Source organism: Cnephaeus nilssonii, assembly GCF_951640355.1.
Source record: "Cnephaeus nilssonii genome assembly, chromosome: 2".
In the NCBI taxonomy this organism is placed as follows: Eukaryota; Metazoa; Chordata; class Mammalia; order Chiroptera; family Vespertilionidae; genus Cnephaeus; species Cnephaeus nilssonii.
The window spans coordinates 25,788,439-25,798,672 of record NC_137073.1 but is presented as its reverse complement, the minus strand read 5'-3'; the positions used below and the strand labels follow the sequence as shown (position 1 = coordinate 25,798,672).

Below are 10,234 nucleotides of genomic sequence, written 5' to 3'. Positions count from 1 at the left end.
GGAGAAATGTTGGATTTACACAAAAATAGTATGAGATTGGGACTAAAGAGGGATTTAGGAAAAGGGGAAATTTAAAACTTGGGCAATCAAAGCAGGAGCCGAGTGGCTTTTGAAGATGATAAATTTAAGCTTAGCATATATGTTTGCATAGAATAAACTAATAGGTTTATAATTATGTGCAAGAACATATTTGTATATGACTCACATGCCTGTATGATTATGTAAAATCTGATGTGTTCTTTTAACCTAAAGCCAAGTGTACATGAAGGATTAATATTTATGCCTTTAAAGGCATTTGGGACAATGCTTCCCAGCCACTTGGTATTTTATTTTTGTAATAACTTCTGCAAGGATATCATGGCCTTCTTTAAATTATTTTTAAAATGAAAGAGGTAAAACTACCTTTTTTTAAAAAAATAGAATTTTTTAGATTCATAGCAAAATTGAAAGGAAGATATAGATTTCCCATATACCTGGGTTCCTCCCTCTCCGTCCCCCCAACCCCCCACATGTATAGCTTCCCCCATCAACATCCTCTACCAGAAGGGTGTATTTCTTACAATTATCAACCTACATTGACACATCATTACCCAAAGTCTATAGTTTACATCAGTGTTCACTCGTGGTGGTGTACATTTTATGGGTTTGAACAAATGTATAATGACATGTATCCACTATTAGGAGTAATTTCATTGCCCTAAAAATCTCTTCGTTCTGCCTATTCATCCTTCCTTCTCCTCCAACCCCTGACAACCACTGATCTTTTTATGGTCTCCATAGTTTTGCCTTTTCTAAAATGTCATATGTTTGGAATCATACAATATGGAGCCTTTTTGGACTGGCTTCTTTCACGTAATCCTATGCATTTAAGATCCCTCCATGTCTTTCCATGGTTTGCTAGCTCATTTATTTTTAGTGCCAAATGATACTCCACCATCTGAACATACCACAGTTTATCCATCCACCTACTGAAGGACATCTTGATTGTTTCCAAGTTTGGGTAATTATGAAGAAAGCTGCTGTTAACCTGTGTGTGCAGGTTTTAGTATGGACATAAGTTTCCAACTCATTGGATAAATTCTAAGGAACATAATTTGCTGGGTCATATGGTAAGACTATCTTGAGTTTTGTAAGAAACTGTAAAACTACTTTTACTGAGAATCTTAGGACCCTTCCTGATAGAGTTACTAGGACACCAGCATTGGAAATTGGCGAGGAAGGAAAGAGCATTGCAGGTTACTGTATGAGGAAGCCTTGTACCTGGAGAAGCATGGGGGCTGTCATGGGTGAAACAAGTGCTTTTGTGCAAGAGAGAAGGTGCTGAACAGCTCTCTTGGTGAGGAATGAGGCCCCTTTATTCATAAGGAGGCAGAGTTGTGTGTAGATCTTGAGCAGGATGACTTGAGTGCTGATACACTTTTAAATGATTACATTGTGAAGCACATGCAGGAGTAAATCATGCTTGGATCCAATCTTTGAAAATATTAAAAACTAGCCCTGGCCGGTTTGGCTCAGTGGATATAGCGTTGGCCTGCGGACTCAAGGGTCCCGGGTTTGATTCTGGTCAAGGGCACATGGCTGGGTTGCAGGCTCGATCCCCAGTAGGGGGCGTGCAGGAGGCAGCCGATCAGTGATTCCCTCTCATCATTGATGTTTCTCTTGCTCTTCCTTTCCCTTCCTCTCTGAAATCAATAATATATCCTACCTAATAAAAGAGTGATATGCAAATTGACCCTAACTCCGCCACACCCTCCAGCCACGCCCACCAGCCAATCAGGAGCACATATGCAAATAAACCCAACCAAGATGGCTACAGCCACAGAGAGCAGGAGGGAGGCTTGGGTTTCCCTGGTAACAAAGGAAGCCAAGCATTCCGCCTGCCCTTGGTGGCCTACGCCTCCACTCAAGGCTACAAAGTTTCAATTATAGAAGGTAAACAAATCAAAATAGAAATGGCGGCAGCGCTGCCGAAACCGGTTTGGCTCAGTGGATAGAGCGTCGGCCTGTGGACTCAAGGGTCCCGGGTTCGAATCCGGTCAAGGGCATGTACCTTGATTGCGGGCACATCCCCAGTAGGGGGTGTGCAGGAGGCAGCTGATCGATGTTTCTCTCTCATCGATGTTTCTAACTCTCTATCCCTCTCCCTTCCTCTCTGTAAAAAATCAATAAAATATATTAAAAAAAAAAAAAAAGAAATGGCGGTAGCTACGGAGCTGGAAAGAGCAGGAGGCAAGGGTTGCCCCTGGCAATGGAGAAAGTAAAGCTTCTGCAGCCCTGGCTGGCCTAGGCCTCCGATCCAGGCTACAAAGTTTCAATTGTAGAAGATACATAAATCCCAGGGCCTCTGCTTGGGTTGCCAGGGGGCATGGCTGGCCTGCAAACCACCACAGGCCCTTCACCCAGGCCACCCCACACCCCAAGGGAACCCCCACCCTGATCCGGGATACCCTTCAGGGCAAACCAGCTGGCCCCCACCCATGCACCAGGCCTCTATCCTATCTAATAAAAGACTAATATGCAGATTGACCATCACTCCAACACACAAGATGGCTGCCCCCATGTGGTCAAAGATCCTGCCCCCATGTGGACACAAGATGGCCAGCAGGGGAGGGCAGTTGGGAGGGACCAGGCCTGCAAGGGAGGGCAGTTGGGGGCAATCAAGCCTGCAGGGGAGGGCAGTTAGGGGTGACCAGGCCAGCAGAGGAGGGAAGTTGGGGGTGACCGGGCCTGCAAGGAAGGGCAGTTGGGTGGGACCCAGGCCTGCAGGGGAGAGAGGTTGGGGGGGACCAGGCCTGTAGGGGAGAGAGGTTGGGGGAACCAGGCCTGCAGGGGAGGGCAGTTAGGGGTGACCAGGCCTAAAGGGGAGGGAAGTTAGGGGCAAACATGCTGGCAGGGGAGCAGTTAGGTATCAATCAGGCTGGCAGGGGAGTGATTAGGGGGTGATCAGGCTGGCAGGCAGAAGCGGTTAGGGGCAATCAGGAAGGCAGGCAGGCAAGCAGTTGGGAGCCAGCAGTCCTGGATTGTGAAAGGGATGTCCGACTGCCCGTTTAGGCCCGATCCCAGGAAAGGGCCTAAATGGGCAGTCAGACATCCCTCAGGGGGTCCCAGATTGGAGAGGGTGTAAAAACTAGAGGGGATGATACTTTGAAGCTTTTTTAAGCCAGTGGCAAATACAAAGCCATTTTCTAAAAAGACTCCAAGAGAAAAATTTCTCCTCTGCCATCTTGTTTCATGAGTTCTCCTCTGCCATCTTGTTTCATAACTGCCCTCCCATGACATGGCACCTCACAGAAAAGACTCGCCAAGGAACCATACTTGACAGTTCTCAGTCGAAATAACATTTTAGAAAAGGTAACTTTTTTGCTTCCCTCAATCTTAAAATAGCTGGATTTTTGAGCTATGAGAAATAAAATGGAGGTATCTGATTTAATTATTATTATAAAAATGAACTTTAAAAAAATCCTCACCTGAGGATATGTTCATTGATTTTTAGAGAGGGGGCGGGGGAGAGAAATATCAATGTGAGAGAGAAACAATGATCAGTTGCCTCCTGTACTGGGGGTGAAACCTGCAACATAGGTATGTGCTCTGGCCGGGAATTGAACCCAAAACCCTTTGATGTATGGGACGACGCTCCAACCAACTGTTAGGCCAGGGATAACAATGCACTTTTGAAAATCCAAACATCTGAGCTGCTGCGATGGACAGATACTTACCGAATGACTGTTATGTGCACATACTGTTCCTGAGTACCTCTACATTTCCCAGAAAACAGGCTCAGAAAGGTTCACTGACCATCCTGAAGTTGCCCAGCTGGTGGTTAGCAGATCATGAGTTAAAAACCTCAGACTTTGCATCAGACAGATGGGGTTTGAATTCCTGCTCCACCCCTAACTAGCTGTGCTGCCTTAGCTGGTTAAATCACCAAACCTGGTTTCTCAACAGCAAAATAGGAGTGTGGGGGATTTTTTAAAGTACCTACTTGATAGGGTTGTTATAAAGATTAAGGAGATAATGCAGTAGAATTCAGTGTTTGGTTACCAATTTCTTTAAGGAATCAAATGCAATCCCTTTGAAATGCCTCTGGGAAAAATGCCACTTCATACCATGAGGCCAGCAAGTTTGATTCTGACAGCCTGCTCTGGATTGTCTTTGCAAACGGAGGGTAGTGATCAACTTAGTTCCTCCTTCCTTTCTTCTCTCCTCACAGCATTTCTGTGCTCACGCAGGGACAATTTCCATTCCTTTTACAGCCTAGACATTAAAAAGCACGTGGGGAAGCAGCCCATTTATCATTTTCTGAAGATCCTTACCCCTCACTTCCCCAGCCAGCTGAATACTGCCTCTTGACTCTTTGATGTTGGCCCATTTGTGGGCAGGGGGCTGGGCTTGGGTGTTTTGGGGGGTGAAGACCAGGTGAGCTGGATGCTGGCAGGATGAGGAAGGGACCAAGAGGGACTGGAAGCCAACACTGTGGGCAGGACAGGCTCTCACTCACTATGTCCCCAAGGCCTGGTGCCACTCGGTTTCAGGTTTGTTGAGAACAATAGCAACAACTAACAGGAAGCAATGTAATGTGTTCATTTTACCTGGTCATCTCAAGGACTGTTTACAAATAGCCAGGAATAGCTGATGTCCTTCCCATTTTACAGGTAGGGAAACAGACACAGGGTTCAAGTTCCTTGCTGAAGGTCGCAGCTAGAAAATGGCAGATTCAAACTCAACTCTTCTGGGCATTTCCCTTTAGAATCTCTCTGGAGGTGAGTCATGGCAATGGTGGGCTCCCGTCCCAGGGAGAGCTGCGCCACTCCTCTGGGACCTCAGTTTTCCCACCTGCAAAATGGGGGTACTTATAAAGCGCCCCCACCATTACCTGACCTGTTTAGCTGGGGAGGGTTTGTGGAATAGGACGGGGCAGATGCCAAGCACAGAGCCTCGCAAGGGTCTTCCACTCCTTTCACCATCTCCCCAACCCCTCCAGCTGGAAGTAGCTGCGGCCCGCGTGGGCCTGGGGCTCTGCGTCAAGCAGACGGGTCTCCTCCCCACCCCACCAAGGGCTGCCAGCGGCCACGGGCGGTCTTGAGTGTTTTGCGGGGTGAGTACCAGGTGAGCTTGATTGAGAGGATGGGGAAGGGACCAAGAGGGTCTGCGATGCAGAACTCCCCGAACTCTCCTCTGCGGCCCCTCCCGCGCGACCCGCCGCTCCGGAGGCCGCGCGGCACCATATTTAGTCAGGGGGAGCGGGCAGCCCCGCGCTGGTATGCGGCGCTGGGAATTCCGCAGGAAGGAGCCCGCGCCTGCCCTTTTTGGGCTGTCTCCCGCCCAGCGCCCCCCGCCCGCCGCCGCCGCCGCACTCGGGGAGGGAGGACCAGCTGGGCCGGGAACCGCGGAGGAGTCCGTGCCGAGCGGGGAGCGGGGCGTCCCGGCTGCCCGCGGGTCCCCGGCCTGGCGCGGGGCCAGCCCACCGCCTGGGCTTCCTTTTAAGGCCCGTGTGCGTGCGTGTGACAGAGGGAGAGAGGCCGGGGAAGGCGGAGAGCCGGGCAGGGGGAGGGAGACGAGAGCCAGAGACACAGAGACCGGAGAGAGTGAGACATACCGGAGAGACAGATGAGGCTTGTGAGAGACAGTACGACGGTGGTGGACAGAGCGACAGAGCTCTGCACACAGAGTGACCAAAAAGGCAGAGGACAGAAAGGAACAGTGATGGAGAGACGCCGTTCCACACAATGAGGAGATGGAGAGGGGGAGGGAAGGGGGAGAAAGAGAGAGATAAGGGGTTGGTAGAGGAACCAAGGGGGGGAGAGGCAGGGAGTAAAATTTTAGGCAAGAGTTTCTTGGGAGGGGTAGGAGCATCTGCGAGGGCGGGGCCCCGCGCGCGTTCTCTCTGGATCCCGACGTGCACCTTGCAAATCACAGCACGTAATTATCTCACACGTTTCCGCTGCGGACGCGGCTCCGCGGAGGGAATTGACTTGCCTGAGGTCACGGAGGCAGCGGATGGAGCACCCCGGGGCCTCCACCGACAACAGTGGGATTTCTCTTTCTTGTGGGTGGAGCTGGGGATGGCAAGTTGGGAAAAGTAAAAACTTCCCCTTCCCGCACAATTCCCAGCAGTCCGGGGGCTCCTGCCTTGCACTTTGCAAAGTTAAAAAAAAAATTAAAAAATCCCCTTTTCTACCCTTTAGGCAACACGGCCGGCTCCCTTTCCAGACAGCGGGAGGCGAATAAAACGGGGAGTGGGGCGGGGACCTATCAACTCGACCCCCCCCCCCCGGGGGCGGGGGGAGCGGTTAGAGCCACTTAGGCTGAAACTGAATCAGGGGAGCAATTCTCAATCATCCCCCATAGACCTTGGCCACTCGACCCCTTTCTCTAGGGACCCGGAGTCTCGGTGACTGACCGGGATCGGGGGTGAGACACCTGCTCGAACACTTACTTCTGCGGGTGCCCTTGCTTGGAGCCTCCGCCTTGACCCCCTGCGCGTCCATCCCAGGTGCGCCGGAGAGCCTGGACCAAAAGCCCGCTTCTCCGGCCCTGCAGGGGGCGCTGCGGAGGGAGCCGTGCGGGACCCTCCCCCACTCCGCCCTCCTGGGCGGCCTCCCCCTTCCCACCCGCGGGCAGCTCCGGGCCTATAAAGAGAGGCGTCTTGGGCGAGCTGGGAGATTTGGACGCCCCTGCCTGGGAGGTGTGCCAGATCTGAGCTCTCCATCCAGTTTCTTCTCCGTCATCCCCCAGTGGGAGATCTGTAAGTAGTGTGGCCTCGTGGGGGGAAGGGGAATTGAGTCGTTCGGGGCTTTAAGGGGTCCTCCAGGGCATCCAGGGGCTGGAGAGCAGTAAGGTGTACCTGTTGCCCTCCTCTTCAGGGCTATGGTGAGAGGGTGGGGGGTTCACAATTTTTATTCCTCTCTGCCCCATCACCTTAGATTTTCCCCAAACCGGCAATGATAAGGAGCACTTTGGAGGTACTTACGAAAGACAACAGACCACGCCTGGGCCCACCTCCAGTGACAAATCTCCAGAAAAACTTAGAAAGTAAAAAGGGTCCCAGATGATTCTTGTTATGAGGCAAATCTGGGAGATGTGCTTCCTTACAAATCTCAGAGGTCCAGCCTCGTCGGCCAGGCTCCTGACTTTCATTCTAGGCACAGAAAGAGTGCGGACGCCCCTGAAGGGCCATTCCTGTCACGTCGTCACGCCAAGTGTCACTTCACCTGGGTTTGGAAGCACTGCTTGGTTCTGCCGATGAGGCATTAACTCAGTTAAAAACACATGGGCACAGGCTCCCAGAGAGGGCAGTATTTTATCATCGCTCCAGCGGCTGTGCTTGTTGACAACCCGGGAGAAATAGGCTGGTTATGATCCAGTTCATTTATTACAGCCCAGTTTCCTTCCAGATCCCCTTCCTCCAAATTTTAAAAAATCCATCCAGGTTGATCCCAGGGGCCTCCAAATGCCCAGACCGCTGCCAAAGTCCACCTTTGCCTCCGTGACCTGCAGGTGCATTAAATAAGATTGCACCGGGGCTTTCTGCAGAGCAGCCCGTGCGAAGTGACGCTCATGCCTCACACACGGGCAGAAGAAATGTGTGGCTACTGCTTGTTTTAAGTTTTCTCCCCACGCAGAGAACGGTTGGTGGGGATTTTGCTGCCCGAGGAAAGGCACCGTTGAAAGCCTTATTTGTCAAGAAATAGAAGAAAATATTTAGAAACCCGAGACAGGGAGCGATTAGTCTATCTAAGAACTGATAGACTAAATTACAAACTGGCCAGGGTTTGGCAAAGGGAAGGCAGGCCAGCTGTTAGTAAACTGCCTTGCATAGTTTTGTTCTGTTTGGTGCAGTCGTCTTGGTTTGTTTGGTTTCCTGAAAGCTCCCGGGGTAGACTTTTTATGGAGAGGGAGCTTGGAAGTCATTCGATGGCATTTATAAAACAGGGTGTTGGATACCTGTGGGAGGAAAAGCTGTCGTCTTTTGGCGCTTTCCCACTGAAGTCGCGACCACTGATGGAGCACTTGCGTGCCAGGCGCTGTAACAGTGTTTGACTTGATGTATCTCATTTAATTATCGCAGCCACCTTGTAAGGGAGGCATTCTGATGCCTGATTAGTATACAAGGCAGCTGAGGCTCAGGGAGGTTCAGTAACTTGCCCGGTATGACACAGCTAGCAAGTGGTACATCCCATTCCTGGGTCAGTCTGATGCCAAGTCTATACCCTGGACCTCGCCATCCTTCTTTTCTTTATCATGAGCAAAACCTTTGTCCGAGTCGGGTTTCTTGTGGGACCAAATGTTTCCAAGAAGGCAAATGTTTATCCTCTTCTCTTTGAAGAAAACATAAACTGACCTTTTGTGAATTTAAAATAAAAGGCACCGTTTGTCCCCTGGTGGCGTGGTAATCAACTAGCCCGATGACCTTAGGTGGGCTCTCACCCCAAGAGTCCAAAACGTGAACCAGCCGGGTCTCCCCCGAGAAGCTTCGGGGGCCCGCCTTGTATACACCATGTTTTTTTATTTTTGTGTCTGAAATAGACGTGTTATTCCCTACAAGGTAGTTGTTATCATTACATTTCTGTGCGAGGGCTGAGATTGAGGCGAACATGCCCATTTATGGTAGCATTTTCCATGAGGCCATCCCCAGCCCCCTCGCAAATTAGCCTCGTATTGCAGCTTTGTTGGTTGGGACTCTGGGGATTTCTCTGCCCTTGTCCTTCCCATTCAGGACCAAGTGGAGGAGCCCAGAGGAGAAGGCATTGGGAGGAAAGGAGAATCAGTTTTTCCTACTCTCTTATTTGGAAGTTTTATTTTTTTGGGGGGCAGGGTGTTGTCTCCTTTCCTCAGTACGATGGATCCAAGCAGGTGGATATTAAGCTTTGGCACACCCATGTAATTCTCACAGGTATATATTAGATTTTTCTGGAAAACCAAGCCCAATTTTAAATCCATTGGAATCCTAGACTGTCACAAGCAAAACTAAAAACCCTCCACACTGGCCTTCTCAAACCTCAGTTTTCCTATCTGTACAATGGGCGCTGTTTTATAACCATGGAGTGTGAATACCTTGCTCAAGATAACTAGCCAATGAGGAAGACGGGCTTTGACCAAGGGAGCTCTTTCTAACTCCAGAGCCTGAGGGATTATTACCCTGTTGGGAGGATTAAATGGCATGATGCCCACGAAGGGCTGAGCACCGTGCCTGGCCCCTGGTCAACGTGAGCGGCTGGTTATTGATAGCACACATGACCAGAGACGTGAAGGGCCTTGCTCACGGTGGCACAGCTGGTACTTGGCAGCAGCAGGAAGCCTGTTGTGTGGTCTATCCATAAAGAAGAAATGTTCCCAGTTTTCCTTTTGTGTAATCTCTTCATAAACCCAATCCTTATGGGAGCCAAAGGCAGTGGTTGAATCTTCTGTTTTAGTATAGCCACACTTCCTCCTGCGTCAGGAGCATGGCAATTCCAGCTACATTGGCCCATTCGAGATTGGTTTACGGCGGCCATGGCACCCTGAGAGAGCTTCCCCCTGTGAGTGGGAGAAGCCTATCTGGCTTTCCCAGTGGCTCTTCTGCTCTCTGAGGTCTCCTCCCTCCATCCCCGACCTTAAAGCACGTTTAACCATGGTCACACGGTGGAGGAAACAAGCTGGGAGAAGGCCAAGCAGGAATCTGAGAGAACTTTCCTGTGGGCTCAGAAGATGCAGGAAGGAGCTAGTGCTGCCTGTTGCATCTGCAGGAGGAAGGCGGGTATCTCTGACTTACGTCAGCGATGCAGGGGCTCGGGAGGAACAGTCCTCATCAAAGTCCCTAAGACAGGACCATGGGGCTCGTCACCTGCTCACTCGTGCAGGCGTGGGCTTCCTCCCTCCGCTGGCGCAGCAGCGGCCAGTGACACGTGCGCTCAGAAGGGGCCAGCGTCCGAGGCCACCAGGGTCATGCTAGCCATTCCCCACTCTCCATGTAGAATGCCTTTTCCCTGCCCCCCTTCCCCCACCTGCCATCTCTAGATGTCATGGTTAATGTATTCTTGTGCTTCTTCTAAAACTTTTCTCTGTTAAGTCTTCCTTTTACACACAAATATTGGCATTCCATAAATTAAGCTTTGGTCTATATAATTACATATTTTTGACATCTTTCTATATCAGCACATTTTGGTGGTTTTTTTTTTTATGGGCTGCATGACCCTCCATTGTATGGAAGTATAGCATCTTACTGAAATAGCCCCTTATTGAAACATACCAGTTT

At 50.5% G+C, this 10,234-nt stretch overlaps 1 protein-coding gene across 2 annotated transcripts in view; it reads left to right on the top strand.

Annotated features, from left to right (window-relative positions):
* The first annotated feature begins 6,649 nt into the window (after positions 1–6,649).
* The window catches only part of MYH11 (myosin heavy chain 11), a 118,933-nt gene continuing 115,348 nt past the window's right edge, over positions 6,650–10,234 (top strand). For both annotated transcript variants that reach the window (XM_079797326.1, XM_079797327.1), the window contains exon 1: positions 6,650–6,745. The gene's annotated coding sequence lies outside the window, so the exon portion shown is untranslated. The remainder of the gene's footprint in view (positions 6,746–10,234) is intronic.